This window comes from Schistocerca piceifrons, chromosome X (assembly GCF_021461385.2).
Source record: "Schistocerca piceifrons isolate TAMUIC-IGC-003096 chromosome X, iqSchPice1.1, whole genome shotgun sequence".
Lineage (NCBI taxonomy): Eukaryota > Metazoa > Arthropoda > Insecta > Orthoptera > Acrididae > Schistocerca > Schistocerca piceifrons.
Genome location: NC_060149.1, coordinates 413,042,800 through 413,060,603, shown reverse-complemented (window position 1 = coordinate 413,060,603; position 17,804 = coordinate 413,042,800).

Below are 17,804 nucleotides of genomic sequence, written 5' to 3'. Positions count from 1 at the left end.
CGTTTGAGCACGTCGTTTACATAGAGAGTAGCAAAGTATCAACCTGCCGCTTTGTATGCAAACGATTTTCTAGACACAAAAGAGCGCAGGTTCTGCATAAAAACGGAGAAGGCTGCTTCTTATGTGTCCTGAAAACTCAGGATGCGTAAACAAAGAACTAAACCATCGATAAGGGAAACTACAGGGGGATTCGAATAATCAATCATCTGCATTCTTTCAGTAGTCAATAAAGTGACATACCGGTTTTTTTTCTGATGAAATGTGCAAAATTCGGCAAGGCGTGGCATTTTCAGTTCTGCCCGAACCATTCTTACAGTAGTCAATAAAGTGAAATATCGGTTTTTTTTTCTGATGAAATGTGCAAAATTCGGCAAGGCGTGGCATTTTTAGTTCTACCCGAACCTATGGCATGGGCAATAGTTGTGAAGACTCTGATTTTTCCATCCCGATCACAGGTAACACTGTAAAATAACTAGCTGTTATTTCGATTAGCTGCCGCCTCATTCGTTTATTTAAGAGCAGACAGATTCTTCTCGTCCTTGTACTTATTCGATACCTACTAGGAGTCTTAAATACAGGGTGATTCAAAAAGAATACCACAACTTTAAAAATGTGTATTTAATGAAAGAAACATAATATAACCTTCTGTTATACATCATGACAAAGAGTATTTAAAAAGGTTATTTTTTTCACTCAAAAACAAGTTCAGAGATGTTCAATATGGCCCCCTCCAGACACACGAGCAATATCAACCCGATACTCCAACTCGTTCCACACTCTCTGTAGCATATCAGGCGTAACAGTTTGGACAGCTGCTGTTATTTCTCGTTTCAAATCATCAATGGTGGCTGGGAGAGGTGGCCAAAACACCATATCCTTAACATACCCCCATAAGAAAAAATCGCAGGGGGTAAGATCAGGGCTTCTTGGAGGCCAGTGATGAAGTGCTCTGTCACGGGCTGCCTGGAGGCCGATCCATCGCCTCGGGTAGTTGACGTTCAGGTAGTTACGGACAGATAAGTGACAATGTGGTGGCGCCCCATCCTGCTGAAATATGAATTGTTGTGCTTCTTGTTCGAGCTGAGGGAACAGCCAATTCTCTAACATCTCCAGGCCGTCCAGAACTTTTCCCTTTGCACAAACACCCATTCTCTGTAAACTGTTTATACCAACATTTAATACACCACCTATCAGGAGGTTTAACACCATACTTCGTTCGAAATGCACGCTGGACAACTGTCGTCGATTCACTTCTGCCGTACTCAGTAACACAAAAAGCTTTCTGTTGAGCGGTCGCCATCTTAGCATCAACGGACGCTGACGCCTAGTCAACAGCGCCTCAAGCGAACAAATGTACAACTAAATGAAACTTTATAGCTCCCTTAATTCGCCGACAGATAGTGCTTAGCTCTGCCTTTTGTCGTTGCAGAGTTTTAAATTCCTAAAGTTGTGGTATTCTTTTTGAATCACCCTATACACTAACCAGTTTATTGCAGAGGGTCTAGGTGAAACTGAAGTGACGCAGTGTGGTTAGTATAATGTCCGAACTACACACTGAAGAGCGATGGACAATCTCTTACAGAATCGCAAGAGAGCTATGTGTGTGTGTGTGTGTGTGTGTGTGTGTGTGTGTGTTTACTTACAGAACATTATTGATCGAAAAACTTTCGAACAACAATTAAGATTCCTGAGGACTGTTTTGAAGCCTTTCGAACTAGCAACTTGGAAGAAAATGTCGTTTAGCCTTAAATAAATCAATAGGCCTACAAGTCAGAACAAATTATTACGTTTCCAAATAGGCACGTTCTTGTTTTGTATTCGAATTACCGATAGTTTGTACAATACGTTTTCACAGACTGCCCTCTGCTGTAGTTGGCATTAAGGTTAATAAATTCATCTGAGGGACTGAACGAGTGTCTTTCAGCATCTATGGAAAGCTGTTATTGATATACCTGTAAGCTGAAGATGTGACGTTGGATTTGCACACCGATACCATGGAGTAAAGACTTGCAGCTGGTTTCATACCAATATGCAGATGCGTGGACAATTTGCTAACACTAAGTTACGTAGCCATCAACCAGGAGATTAATTTGAGCAGCATAGTTCTTTGTTATACTAGTACATCCACCCTTCCGAAAAACTATGTCCTCTTCTTCTTCCGATCTGTGATCTAAGACAACAAGAAAAATTCAGAATGTTAAGTATGTTATTACTCACTGTGCAACGTTTATTTGAAGGGAAAAAAATTAATTGGAATCCACCATCGTGCCCTTAAAACTATTGTAACAATAATCTGGACGACTGGGATGGACAATTAGAAATGTTACTGTCATATATTGAAAGCCGCGGACCCACGTTGGTCTCTGACACACGTTTATAGTTTGAATAATTTCTCCTAGAAAACACTGCCGGGAAAAATTAGGACACCTGGAAACACGACGGCCATTTTGATCCGATGGCGGCATATCTCACCTCCAGGATAGTTCATGTACTGAAATACACTAATTCGATTATTACAGAGATGTTAGGTGAAACTTGTAAGTAGGCTGTTTAGGTTTTTATGTTGGTAACGTCACGTAGCGCTCTGTATGAAAATCACTGGCTGTGCTGTGTGCAGTCTGTGGCTGGTTTGCATTGTTGGAATATTCGCTGTTGTAGTGTTGGGCAGTTGGATGTAAACAGCGCGCAGCGTTGCGCAGCTGGTGAGTCGTCAGCAGTGGTGGATGTGGGAAGAGAGATGGCAGACTTTTGAGAGCGGGCGATCTGGACGTGTGTCAGAAAAACGAAATTTGTAAGACTGGATAACATGAACTGATATATATATTATGACTTTTGAACACTATTAAGGTAAATACATTGTTTGTTCTCTATCAAAATCTTTCATTTGCTAACTATGCCTATCAGTAGTTAGTGCCTTCAGTAGTTAGAATCTTTTATTTAGCTGGCAGTATTGGCGCACGCTGTATTGCAGTAGTTTGAGTAACGAAGATTTTTGTGAGGTAAGTGGTTCATGAAAGGTATAGGTTATTGTTAGTCAGGGCCATTCTTTTGTAGGGATTATTGAAAGTCAGATTGCATTGCGCTAACAAAAAAAAAAAAAAATTGTGTGTCAGTTTACTGTTGGTCAGAATAAGTAAAGAGAGAAATGTCTGAGTACGGTCAGTTTTGCTCAGCTGTTTTAAAATCAAATAACGTAAGAGGTTTACCAGCACTGTCATTCATAATTTTTCTAAGGGGATGTTTCAAACTGAAGTGACACAATGTGATCAGTGTACTGCCCTAACTACATACTGAAGTGTGATGGTTTCAACGTCGTCCGCCAACAGATACGTAATGGCATAGTTACCAGAGCGCCATCTGCGTCTACCCTTTAATAGGAGATACACACAGACAGAAGACTCAGCATGGCGCAGACGTGTAGAGCAAGCAGGCAACCATGCCACTGAGACGCAGTCGTGCTCCCTACAGCCAGCTGAGAGAATTTGAAAGGGGTCAAGTTGTGGCCTTTAGAGTGGCGTGAAAGTCCTTTCGGAGAACTGCCACACATCTGGACATGCTGCGTCAGCTGCACGACGATTCTGATAGCATTGGTCACGTGAACATTCTCACACCCGTAGACGAGGTTCTGGACGCCCACGCAGCTCAGACACCTGCAGGATCGTCGTATTGTAAGGGCAGCAGTGGCAGATCGTACAGCTACCACAGCACAGATAAGAGGGCCTGTGAGCGGAGACGTGTCAATACGAACTGTTGCGAACCAGTAGTTAGCACTGGGACTACGGACACACACGCCTCTAACCCGTCTACCGCTCACGCCACAGCATCGACGTGTACGGCCCGACTGGTGACGTCAGAAGATCACTTGGAAGATGCTCAAAGAATCACTTGGAAGATGCTCAAAGAATCACTTGGAAGATGGAATGGCGTGCAGTGGTCTTCAGCAATGAAAGCAGATCCTACCTACACGCGAGAGATGATCGTTTGTGCGTAAGATGTAGAAGTGGTAAACGCTGTCTCGTAGAGTGCATTCGTCCAAGAAGGAAGTTGATGTGTTGTTCCAACAGGATAATGCACGACCAAACGCTGTCCGTAAAACTCAACGTGTTCTGCAAGAGATGCAGAAACTTCCCTGGCCAGCACGATCTCCGGACTTGCCTCCAATCGAGCACGTGTGAGATATAATGGGATAAGCAGTGAGTCGTCAGCCAACAACTCTTTCAGAACTACTTGAACAGGTCGAGCAGGTGTGGCGTAATGTATCCCAGGACAGTATTCGCCATCTGTACAATCGGCTGGATGCCAGATTCAGCGCCTACATTATCATCCACGGAGGCTAAACCACATACTACTATGGGTGTTTCAGCATGGGTCGATACCTGGTACCACAGAACCGCTTGTGATCTTGATCTGTAAATGTAATCATTTCATGTACTCTATATGCTCTGTTTCAACAACAAATCTTGAGTGAATTGGAAACCTCTAAAAGGGAACACATTTTTTTTGGCAGTGTAGTATATCTCTTTTCATACAGGCTTACATTGACAAGTTTTTGAGTAAACATATTTAAATGTCTAGTTTCTACTCAAGCTACCTAACCGATGTGCAGCGCCGGCGGGGGTGGCCGAGCGGTTCTAGGCGCTACATTCTGGAACCGCTCGACCACTACGGTTGCAGGTTCGAATCCTGCCTCGGGCATGTGGGTGGTGTGTGATTTCCTTAGGTTGGTTAGGTTTAAGTAGTTCTAAGTTCTAGGGAACTGATGACCTCAGCAGTTAAGTCCCATAGTGCTCAGAGCCATTTGAACCGTAGCACGAAATACTTGATAAGGAAACGTTTATTGTATGACCTTATCCTTTCAGAGTTTTTGTTTATATCTATACTTCTGCGACAGACCTCACCAAGCTAATGAGCAATAAGTATCTTCTGTGTAATGACATCGCTACTTTACATGCAGAGAACCTGTATTAGGTAAGAGAATGCCAGAGAAAAAAAAAGACAAAAAAACAAGAAATACTAAACGAAGTAATCAAAATGTTAAATTTCATTAAAATATGATCTTTATATTCAACTTACGAGAAAAGTTTCGTTAGGACATAGAGGACTCATACCAAAATTTATTGTATACTTGAATGTTACAGGCCATAATTTTAGCACGTTTCTTTTTCCTAAGAGCCTAGATAATAAACGTTCTTATAGAAGAACATTGCCACCTTCACGAGTATCTGCGTAACTTAATCTAGCAGTTAGGTACTGCGCATATTCTCATATTCAAACACACTAAACCTGGCCTGTACGAATGTAGAGGATCGTAGGTGGACTGACAGCATGATCAAATGTGATATCACAGAAGTAGATGGGTACTGCACATGTTCTCCTATTCAAACACACTAAACCAGGCCTATACGAATGTGGAAGAGCATAGGTGGACTGAGACCATTATCAAGTCTGATATGAAAGAAATGGAGGTACTATGACAGAGAAAACGAAACGGTATTGTGGAGAAAGAAACATGTTAAACAAGTCACTCGTGATCCTGAATGATAAAAAAATAAATAAATAAAAACAAACTTAAAGCTACGATACTGAGATTAGAACTATGGGAACGACGTTTCGTAAATAGCAGTCTTATTTTGTAGTTTCCAGAATTTATGTCCATCTATGAAGAATTTTAATACTAGCTCTTATTAATAGGCGTGTTGCAAACGAGTCAAACCATTCACGATGCACTTGCTGTTCTGTATTCGCTAAGTGCTGAACTGTCACACTATGAATCCAAAGGTCTCGAGTTCGATCTCGTGTCAGTCCTAGAATTTTTATTTGTCGCTTTTCTCTTCTTTCGGCTCTAGCAATGTTTTGTAGATATGAAAAAAGTCGAGCTGCACCGTGGTTCGGTGTCCACTTTAAACTTTAGGCCTCCCTATAGCTGGCTGTAAGTCAGTTTGAAGGTCGTAGGAAGGCAACGGCGCACCACATCCAACAGAAAAATGTCTAATAAAGCGTTTTCGTGTTCAAACCAATCTTCGGACTGATGACAGCTCTAGTTTACCTGCTGCTGTTGAAGTTACCGAGAACTTCCTGAACGTAGTTGAGAATACAGAAACATAACTCGCCGAAATGAACTGACACCAGCAGTCGTTTGATCGTGGCCTAAGGAATAGTGCAGTTACACTATGTTCATCAGGCGAGCTATCACCAATACACTATAGAAAAAACAAGGTCCAGAAATCGTAGCGGTCGGTGGAAATATATCTGACTTGCAGGACTTACGGCGGCCACTGCATAGGCAGACTTGCGGCTGGTCGGATGTGGCAAAGTTTACATGAAAGGCGAAAGTATAATGCGCACGCAGCTTACTGCTGTCAGTCGCCCGTCCGGCCAGTATCTTGTCATGGTACCAGTCTGCAGCCAATGAGTCGTCGCAGCCCAGGTGGGTGCAGGTGGCTGCATGGGGCACCGCTCACGCTAGACTGCCAATATGCAGCGAGCCGTAGACGCGGTTTCATCTGCATGCTTTTTACATTTGATTTTTTTTGTTGCCGCGTTTCTGTAGAAGGATCTTTCTGTCATCATGGACGGAAAAATGTATTATAAAATTTAAGAAGAGGTCTGCTTTGTGGGACTTGTTATCCGAGGAACATCCTGATGAAAACCTGAAAAGGAAAGTATGCGAGGAAATGACTTTGATATTCAGTGACAGCGAATGTACAATACCACAGGAACAAAACACACTGTGTAACTTATTTTACCCTTATTTATATTTTGTTAAAACAACACGTACATATAATTCAGAGAATGTAATCCAGCTGCCATGGTGGAGAGCATTTGCGCTACCACACCTAAAATAACTGCCACAGTTTTCGTGTCCCAGGTGGCCTGAATGACAGAAGCTTGCCCCAGTTAGTGGACGAAATAAATATTGGTCGGTCATCAGGTTCTCATGTTGTTATTCTACCCACTATCAGACGGTGGGAAGGCACTGACTGTGATCCTACGTACGGGAAGCAAGTGATTTGAACGGATACTGAGGAAAAGGTGGTAGAAATCGCAACAGAAATAAAAGGCTTCGAAAGATGCACAAAGAGATATATGCCGAAATTAGCACAGAACAACGTACTCTTAACCGAGAGCATCCTCCACTAACACACATACATTCACCAAATGACAAACCGAAATTACATTCATCTATAGCAACACAAGTTTAACTGAGAACTCTTCGGAGAGAGAATACTAAACCATGAGAACTAGGTTTCAGCAACAAAAGGGGTGGGGATGACAAAATTCGGTGAACCTTACGCACATTGGCGCTGCTGCTCTTCCGTAGTATCGCGAAATACTCGCGATCGCCAAACGATGGACATGGCAATTCAGTCCGAGCATCACTATCAGACTGTGCCTGAAGCTACGGACGGTTAAGCTTTAACGTCGCATGGTACAGCATACCTATCGACAACAGGCGGTCGCGGTCGAGAGAACAGCTGATGGTCCTTCCAAACGACTTTCCAGAATCGGCAGAGCGGCGATGCTCAAGGATTTTGTTCGCTGGTTGTCACTTCACCCTAGTGTGCCTACGGCCAAAAAAGTAGTTTTGGTACCAGCTTGCTGGGTGGTCAAGTGGCCAGTTGTCACCTTCTGGGCCATAGAACTGGCCGCTTCCTTTTTGTACCAGAGGTTTACTATCCTGGCGCAGCGTCGGCCGATGGGACGGCGGACGTTTTTGTCTTCGTGTGAGCCTCAATACTAAACAGAAGCTCGATCTGAACTTGAATCATTTTAACGGCCGCCGCCATACTGAATAATTCATCAACTTCTCTAAAAATGATGAAAGCCGAAATCTATAAGTAAGAAATTGTTATTACAAGATTTACCGAGCGAGGTGACGCCATGATTAGCACAATGGACTCGCATTCGGGAGGACAATGGTCCAACTGCGCGTCCGGCCATCCTGATTAAGATTTTCCGTGATTTCCCTAAATCGCTTCAGGCAAATGGTTCCTTTGAAAGGGCACGGCCGACTTCCTTCCCGATCCTTCTCTAACATGAAGGGGCCGATGACCTCGCTGTTTGGTCCCCTCCCCCAACTCAACCAAATAAGGTTTCTTTCGTTCCCGTAATGATTTACATGCTTCAATTCGCAGTTGAATCTTTAGATACTTCGAAATAATATGGGTAGAGCAGCGTTTTTTTCGTCATCAAAAGCTCCCGAATCTGTCAGCTGATGTTTTATTCTTTAATTACTTCTCGAATCATCCTTTGTTGCCGGGCTTGCGCGAGGCCGGCCGAAGTGGCCGTGCGGTTAAAGGCGCTGCAGTCTGGAACCGCAAGACCGCTACGGTCACAGGTTCGAATCCTGCCTCGGGCATGGATGTTTGTGATGTCCTTAGGTTAGTTAGGTTTAACTAGTTCTAAGTTCTAGGGGACTAATGACCTCAGCAGTTGAGTCCCATAGTGCTCAGAGCCATTTGAACCATTTGAACCGGGCTTGCGCGACCACGCACGTGCTCGTCACTGCACGTGGTGTGTTTGGAAGGTTCTGTAACACGGTGTGATACGTTCTGTGGTGTGAATTCAATCTATGACTGCGTATCTGTTGTGGAATATCCGCACGAACAGGAATGTAACCATAAATGTAACTATAAACTTTACATCATCTCTGATACTTCCGTAGTTGCATAGAATACAGGACACATTAACAATGTCTTCGGCGGAATCAACGTCTACATTCGGGGACTTGTGAAAGAACCTCGACTTATTTGCCATTATCCCCAACATGCACTTTGCGAAACGTTTAGCTCGAAAATGACGGTAGTTGAGCACTTTTTGTTTCAGAAAAAAAGTAACAAACTTTTATTTCGTAGAGCAAGATTTCAGCAGTGCCAGAAGACTGCCAATGGCAAGAACAGCGTTTTTGAAGAAGAGGAGTTTGTTAACATCGAATATCGTTTTAATGGCTAAGAAGTCTCTTCTAAAGATATTTGTCGTGAGCGTAACTATGTACCGAAGTGAAATATGGAGATAAACAGTTTAGACATTAAAAGACTAGAAGCTTTTGAAATGCGGTCCTACGGCTGACTGTTGAAAATTAGATGGGTAGACTGAGTAAGTACTAAGGTACTCAACAAAATTGTGGAGAAAAGAAATTTGAGGCAGAACTTGGCTAAAAGCAGGAATTAGTTAATAGGACACATTCTAAAACATCAATAATTCACAAATTTAGTGTAGGAGGGAAGTGTGTAGGGCGGGGGTTAAAAATCGTAGAGGGAGACCAAGAATTCAATACACTAAGCAGGTTCAAAAGGATGTAGGTTGCAGTAGTTGTTCGGAGTTGAACTACATTACACGAAGGATAGAGTAACACGGAGAGCTGCATCAAGATGGTGTTCGGACAGAACACCAAACAGCAACAATATTGTTTCATGTGCAAAATGTTCCAATATAATGTGCAGGAAAAGGCTATAATTTCAAAAAGCTTACGTGTCGGACAGTACCCGACGTCGCAATACGTATAACAAAAGTTACAAAAACATGAAACCGCTGACTAAGTGGATGCTCACATCAGCTGATGGCTCAGGTACTGAGTTCTGAACACTAATAAATGAATCTTCTGCACGGGGAACAATTACTGACTCAATTATCCGAATAAGCAAAGCTCATAGTCACTCGGATAGGCAGGCGGCAACTTGCTCTACAGAACGAACACAAAAGTAATTCCGTGCCATGAAGTGGCGTGATTTTAAAAATGAACCAAAACCAACCGAAACCAATTCACGGTCAGATGAGCTCATTATGCTTTGCTTATAAATGCGCTAACCTTCATTTGCCAGTATCAAAGCATACGAGTCATGTACGCTCCGATTCCCTCTGTAAACCGAAACCAATTCACGGTCAAATGAGCTCACTATGGCTTAATTACAATTGCGCTAATCTTCATTTGCGTATGAGTTAGATGTGCACCGATTCCCTGTGTGGAGCAGCTCGCACGTTGTCGGCTCGCTGGCTCATGCGTCCGACTCTTACATGCAGCCGACAATTACGGCAAGCGTGCCTTATTCAGATTTGCTTGTTAGGCAGGCAAAAATAACGCGATGTGATTCCCACTAGCAAAGAAAATGACAAAATTCGCGTACACTAGGAGATTTTCAAAGATATCAGCCCATGCTACGACAATCGATCACAGCAGACAGTGGGATGAAAAAGGTATACGCTATCTGGTCAAAAATATCAGGACACCCCTATGTAATGTGAAGTTTACCACAAGTTGTCACTAGAGACGGACCCATCGTTCTAGAAAGGTGTGGGGAATATTATGAGTAAAGAAGCAGTAAAAGCATAAAGGGCGGTCAGGAGATCTCGCTCATCTCGAATGTGGACTAGTCATTGAATGTCAACCACCAGGGTCATTTCAGCGTGTCTAAGGCTGCCAAAGTCCACTGTTGGTGTTGTGATTGTGAAGTGTAGATTCGAAGGCACAACTACAACTAAACCAAGGCTAGGCAGAACACATGTACTGACGGACAGGGACCGTCGAGCATCGGAGAGAGTGGTTGCAAAATATCGCATAGAAATCAACGGAATGAATCACTCGTGATTTCCAAAGTGCTAGCAGCAGTCCAGATAGCACATTGACTGTGCGTTGGGTGTTAAAAAGGATGGGGTACAGTGGTCGAGCATCTTCTCATAAGCCACACATTTATACAGTCAGTGCTAAGCGACGCTTGAGGTGGTCTAACGAGCGACACAACTGGACAGTGAATGACTGGATATAAGTAATTTGTACTGGTGTTTCACACTGCAATCAGATAAAAAGGTTTAGGTTGGTAAGTGTCTGGAAAACGGTACCTGTCATCGTAGTGCCTACAGTAAAGTACGTAGGAGGGGTATTTTTCTGTTTCGTTATTAGGGTGTAGTCCCCTTATTGCGGTTAAGAAAACGCTAAATTCGAAAGAGTACGAACCCATTTTACAGTAATGTGTACTGTGCACAGTAGAATGCAATTCGGAGACGATGATGATATGTATCAGCATGATAATGCACTGTGTTATAAAGAACCATCTGTGAGGCAATAATTTCTGGTCAATAACACTCCTGAAATGGACACTCATGGCCAGAGTCCAAACCTGAACACAATGGAACATCTGTGGGATGATTTAGAACGTCGAATTCGCTGTAGACCCCAGCGTTCAACATCACTAACTTCTCTGGTTTTGGGTCTCGAGGAAGAATGGGCACCGGCCGAAGTGGCCGAGCGGTTCTAGGCGCTACTGCCTGGAACCGCGCGACCGCTACGGTCGCAGGTTCGAATCCTGTCTCGGGTATGAATGTGTGTCATGTCCTTAGGTTAGTTAGGTTTAAGTAGTTCTAAGTTCTAGGGGACAGATGACCACAGCAGTTAAGTCCCATAGTGCTCAGAGCCATTTTTGAAGAATGGGCTGCCATTCCTCCACATACATTCAGACACCTCATTGAAAGTGTGCCCAGCAGAGTTGAAGCCATCATAAAGGCGATGAATGTTAATGTCAATTAATAAGTTCAAATGGTTCAAATGGCTCTGAGCACTATGGGACTTAACATCTGTGGTCATCAGTCCCCTAGAACTTAGAACTACTTAAACCTAACCAACCTAAGGACGTCACACACATCCATGCCCGAGGCAGGATTCGGACCTGCGACCGTAGCGGTCACGCGGTTCCAGACTGAAGCGCCTATAACCGCACGGCCACACCGGCCGGCAATTAATAAGCGTTCGGATACATTTGATCAGATAGTGTATGTGCAGCAGACCGGCAAACAGTCATCTGTCGCAAGGCAAACGATGGGAATGGAAGACTGAGCATTATACAGCTACCTTTCAACACTAACAGCAGAAATTATTTGCAGAGTTGGCGCGAACTCGGTTTTAATACAGAGGCAGGCGCTTGGGAAACACTCTCGTCTACATCACGCAGTAGGTCACGTGGTTCAAATGGTTCAAATGGCTCGGAGCACTATGGGACTCAACTTCTGAGGTCATTAGTCCCCTAGAACTTAGAACTAGTTAAACCTAACTAACCTAAGGACATCACAAACATCCATGCCCGAGGCAGGATTCGAACCTGCGACCGTAGTGGTCTTGCGGTTCCAGACAGCGCCTTTAACCGCACGACCACTTCGGCCGGCTAGGTCACGTGATAAGCACGACAATGGCACTGTTTACCGAGTTACAGTCGGAAACTAAAACTGCTGTTCAAGCTGTACGCCCGCCGCTAACACTCACACCTTTCCACGACACAAAAACGCATTACGACGCGTCGACCAGCAAAGATGAGTACACACCCCTACAGCTAGGGTTAGGCAAATGATACGAACGTTCGACGGGGCTTGAGATATCCCGATACGCCACAGCGCTTCATACAGTATCGAGTCTGCTCTAACAATCACGTGATATTTGAATCGCGTGGCCCGAAGCGAGTGCGATGGGTACGCGAGGAGCTACGCAGTAGCAACAACAACAATCAATAGCTCTGTTTAAATTATGATACTTTCGTGACCCACAGGAGGAAACAGTGTTAAATCTACCACTGTACAAACTCCTGTGGTATTGAACAAATCTGCAATGAGAAGTCTCATACAGTATGTATGGATGTATACTGGTGCACATTATTGGTGATTTTTAAATAAAGTAAACAGTAAAAGGCGCAAATAATGACTTTCAAGGAATTTTGCTTGACTCTGAACGTGGAACAATATTTTAATTCATTATCTGACACAATAATTATTTAGCAAGTGAGTTGCAAATTAACGTTTCGATCCATAAAAATGGTTCAAATGGCTCTAAGCACTATGGGACTTAACATCTGAGGTCATCAGTCCCCTAGACTTAGAACTACTTAAACCTTAATAACCTAAGAACATCACATACATCCATGCCCGAGGCAGGATTCGAACCTGCGACTGTAGCAGCAGCGTGTCTCGCGTCCGTCGGCCGTCGTAATTTAATATATTATTATTGTTATTATTATTATTTTTTGATTGTTGCCGACTTACGTGGTGGGCATTAATAAAAATGATATTTTATTTAATTTTGATTTTACGATTAAATGCTTTCCTGAAGTTCTCCTTTTTAACGATATTAATCTCCAATTATTTGTTACGTTAATGAATGTTAGACTCGCTGCATCTTAAAACATGAGCATACAAGCTGAACAATGTAATAAACTTTTCATATTAATTTCCTCGGCTAGTCAGTTCACTTTAAAGCAAAAGATCTTTAGTTATTAATTACAATTGCGGCCCACACACGCGCAAGAGTATTTTTCTTACCTCCATTAACCATTGTATTGTAGTCGGAGTCCTGGCTCTGGCTCTCGGCTATGGTACTGAAAATAAGAGTCTTAAAGCTACGTATTTCTGCAACTTCGTGCGGCTGTGGGGAAAAATTAATATTATGTTAATAGCGGGCGAGTTTTCCGCTTCCGCTAATTTTTCCTAAGTTAATATCGCCACGTAATGGCGTCGTTGGCTGCATCGGCCGCTGCGATTGTTGAATTGTAAATTGTTTGAATGTAGATTAATTCAAAAAGGCGGACATGAAATCGGGATCACCTCTTACAAATTAAAAGTGCACAATAATATTAAATCAGTGTATTATGTGCTTAACTCATACAAATATACTTACATTTGCCAGCACTCGCAAGATGTCCGTCTGTACATCATCAAGACAAGTGAAGAAGTGAAGTCGACTAAAAAATTAACAAAAGAGCGTATCTTGTCGTCTCTTTAGATCATTTTGTCATAAATTATTTCTTTGCATTTGAAACTTGGACAGAGAAATTATTATTTTACGGCTACATGATAAAAATATATTATTCAATTTTTAAATGTCTCCTCTTTATAAATACTGTTTTTTTAAGTCTTTTCGTAATATAGCACAGGGGACGCTATATGTGGTTGTTGGCTGAAGCGCCTAGAACCGCTCGGCCACAACGGCCCGCCGTTTGGATCCGTACCACACATTGCAACAAGGGAAAAAGTTACCAGCTTATAATCAGCTGGAAAACTGGACAATAATATTCAGATGAAACAAAGGAAGAAAATTATCTGAGGAATAAAAGCCTAATGAACGAAGTAAATCACATTAAACTGACTGTAATTGCCATCATGAGAACAAATGACGGAAGAAGATGTGTTCTGTTGCTGCACCAGAACTGTAACGGAGATAAAGTGACACTGTAGTGTTTATCTTCGGCACGCCAGTGTAGAAGTTGTCGCAGATACTGCTAAGTAAAAAGTGTGTGCACTTCGCATGTTTATTTACACATATAAGGCGACACACGAGTGGTTCCTGAAGAGGGGTAGCAGCTTTTTCAGTAGTTGTTGGGGCAACAGTCTGAACGATTGACTGATCAGTCCTTGTAACATAATTCAAAACGGCCTTGCTGTGTTGGTACTGCGAAAGGCTGAAAGCAAGGGGAAACTACAGCCGTAATGTTTCCCGTGAGCGTGCAGCTCTACTGAATGATTAAATAGTGATGATGTCCTCTTGAGTAAAATACTCCTAAGATAAAGGAGGAGACTACTCAGGAGGATGACTTCATTAGGAGAAACAAAACTGCCGTCCTCCGGATCGGAGTGTGGACTATTAGATCCGTTAGTCGTAGGTCAGAAAATTTAAAAAGAGAAATCGATAGGTTGCAGTTACATATAGTGTGAATTGTGGAGTTCGGAGGCAGGAGGAACAGGACATTTGGTCAGGTGAATACTGGTTATGAATACAAAATCAAATAGGGAAAATGCAGAAGTAGGTTTAATAATGAATAAGAAAATAGGAACGTGGGTAAGCTACTATGAACTGCACAATGAGCGCATTATCGTAGCTAAGATAGACAGTCAGCCCACACCCACCACTGTAGTACAAGTTGACATGCCAACTAGCTCTGCAGATGATGAAGAGATTGAAGAAATGTGTGATGAGATAAAGGAAATTATTCAGATAGTTAAGGAAGACGAAAATTTAATTGTGAAGAGTGACTGGAATTCGATAGTAGGGAAAGGAAGAGAAGGAAAAGTACTAGGTGAATATGGACTGTGGGAAAGGAATGAAAGATGATGCCGCCTATTAGAATTTTGTACGGAGCATAATTTAATTATCGCCAGCACTTGGTTCAGTAATCACAGAAGAAGACTGTAAACGTGGAAAAGACCTGGAGACAGAGGAAGATTTCAGATTCATTACATAAAGGTAAGACAGAGATTTCGGAACCATCTTTTAAATTATAAGACATTTCGAGGGGCAGATGTTGACTCTTACCACAATCTGTTGGTTATGAGCTATAGATTAAAACTGAAGAAGTCACAAAATGGTAGGAAATTAAGGTGATGGGACCTGAATAAACTGAAGAACCACAGGTTGTTGAAAGTTTCAAAGGGAATAATTGACAAGAACAGGGGAAAGGAATACAGTAGAAGACAAATGGGTAGCTTTAAGAGATGAAACAGTGATGGCAGCAAAGAATCAAATAGATAAAAAGACAAAGCCCAGCAGAAATCCTTTGATAATACAGGAGACATTGAATTTAATTTATGAAAGGGGGAAATATAAAAATGTAGCAAATGAAGCAGACGAAATGGAATACAAACATCTAAAAAATGAAATTGACGGGAAGTGTAAAAGGAGGAGTGGTAGAAGAGAAATGCAGGGATTTAGAAAGTTATTTCACCAGTGGAAAGATAGATAGAAGCAGCAGTATGAATATCAACAGCTCAGATGGAAAACGAGTGCTAAACTAAGAAGGGAAAGCTGAAAGTTGGAAGGAGTATATAGAGGGGCTATACAAGGGTGATCAACTTGAGGATCATATTAAAGAAATGGAAGAGGACATAAATGAAGATGAGATGGAAGATATGATACTGTGAGAGAAATTTGACAGAGCACTAAAAGACCTAAGTCGAAAAAAGGCCCCAAGAAAAGACGACATTCCGTCAGAACTGCTGATAGTTTTGGGACAACCAGAAATGACAAAACTCTTTGATCTGGTGTGCAAGATGTATGAGACAGACGAAATACCTCAGATTTCAGGAAGAATGTAATAATTCCAATTCCAAAGGAATCAATTACTGACAGGTGCGAAAAATATGGAAGTATTAGCTTAATAAGTCATAGTTACAAAATACTAACACGAATTCTTTACGGAAGAGTGAAAAAACTGGTAGAATCCGACCTCGGGGAAAACCAGTTTGGATTTCGGAGAAATGTAGGAACACGCCAGGCAATACTGACCCTGCGACGTTATCTTTCGATGTTAAGGAAAGGTAAAACTACGTTTATAGCATTTGTAGACTTAGAGAAAGATTTTAACAATGTTGACTGCAATATCCTATTTCAAATTCTGAAGGTAGCAGGGGAGAAATACAGGGAGCGAAAGGCTATTTACAGCTTGTACAGAAACTAGAAGGTAATTGTAAGAGTTGAGTGGCAAGAAAGGAAAGCAGTGGTTGACAAAGGAGTGAGGCGGGGTTGTCGCCTATCACCGAAGTTATTCAATCTGTACATTGAGAAAGCAGTAAAGGAAACAAAAGAAAAATTTGAGGTGGTAGTTAAAGTTCAGTGAGAAGAAATAAGAACCTTGAGGTTTGTCGATAACATTGTAATTCTATCAGAGACAACAAAGGACATGGAAGAGCAGCTGAATGTAATGGACAATGTCGTGAAAGGAGGATATAGGATGAACATCAACAAACGCAAGACAATGATAATGGAATGTAGTCGAATTAAAGGTGATGCTAAGGCAATTAGATTAGGAAATTACATACTTAAAGTAGTAGATGGGTTATGCTCTCTGGCAACAACATACTGATGATGGCCGAAGTAGAGAGGATATGAAATGTAGACTGGCAAAGGCAAGAAAATCATTCCTGAAGAAGACAAATTTATTAACATTGAGTCGGCCTGCTTAGCTGAGGGGTAATGTGTTTGCCTACCACTCAGGAGGCCCGGGTTCAATCCCCTGCCGGCTTAGAGATTTTCTTCACTGGCGGACTGGGTGTTCTGTTGTCCCCATCATCACCGACATGCACGTTGCCCGATGTAACGTCGCCTGAAACATGACTTGCAACTCGGAGACCGAAATTCACCGGATGGGGCCTACCGGCCATCAATGCCACACGATCATTGCCATTCGATATCTTTCTTAACGTCGAATATTGACTAAAGTGTTAGGAAATATTTTCTGAAAGTATTTGTCTAGAGTTTAGCCATTCACGGAAGTGAAATGTAGACAATAAACAGTTTAGACAAGAAGAGAACAAAAGCTTTTGAAACGTGATGCAACAGAAGAATACTCAAGATTAGGTGGGTAAATCATGTAACTAATGACGAAGTGCTGAATAGAATTGAAGCGACAAGAAATTTGCGGCACAACTTGACTAAAAGAAGGGATCGATTGATAGAACACATTCTGAGACATCAAGGGATCACCATATTATTACTGGAGGGAAGTGAGTGTGTGTGTGTGTGTAGAAAGAGACAAAGCGATGAATATAGCAAACAGATTCAGAAGGCTGTGTGTGTGTGTGTGTGTGTGTGTGTGTGTGTGTGTGTGTGTGTGTGTGTGTAGAAATACAAAGAGATGAATATATCAAACAGATTCAGAAGGATGTAGGCTGCAGCAGTTATTCGGACATGAAGAGAGTTGCAAAGGATAGAGTAGCATTATACCAGTCTTCAGGCTGAGTACCACAACAACAACATAAACAGACTTACAAATTTTCCTTTTTGTACCACTGCGTGTGCCAGATGATCAGATTCTAAATTCTAGACTCTAAAATTCTAC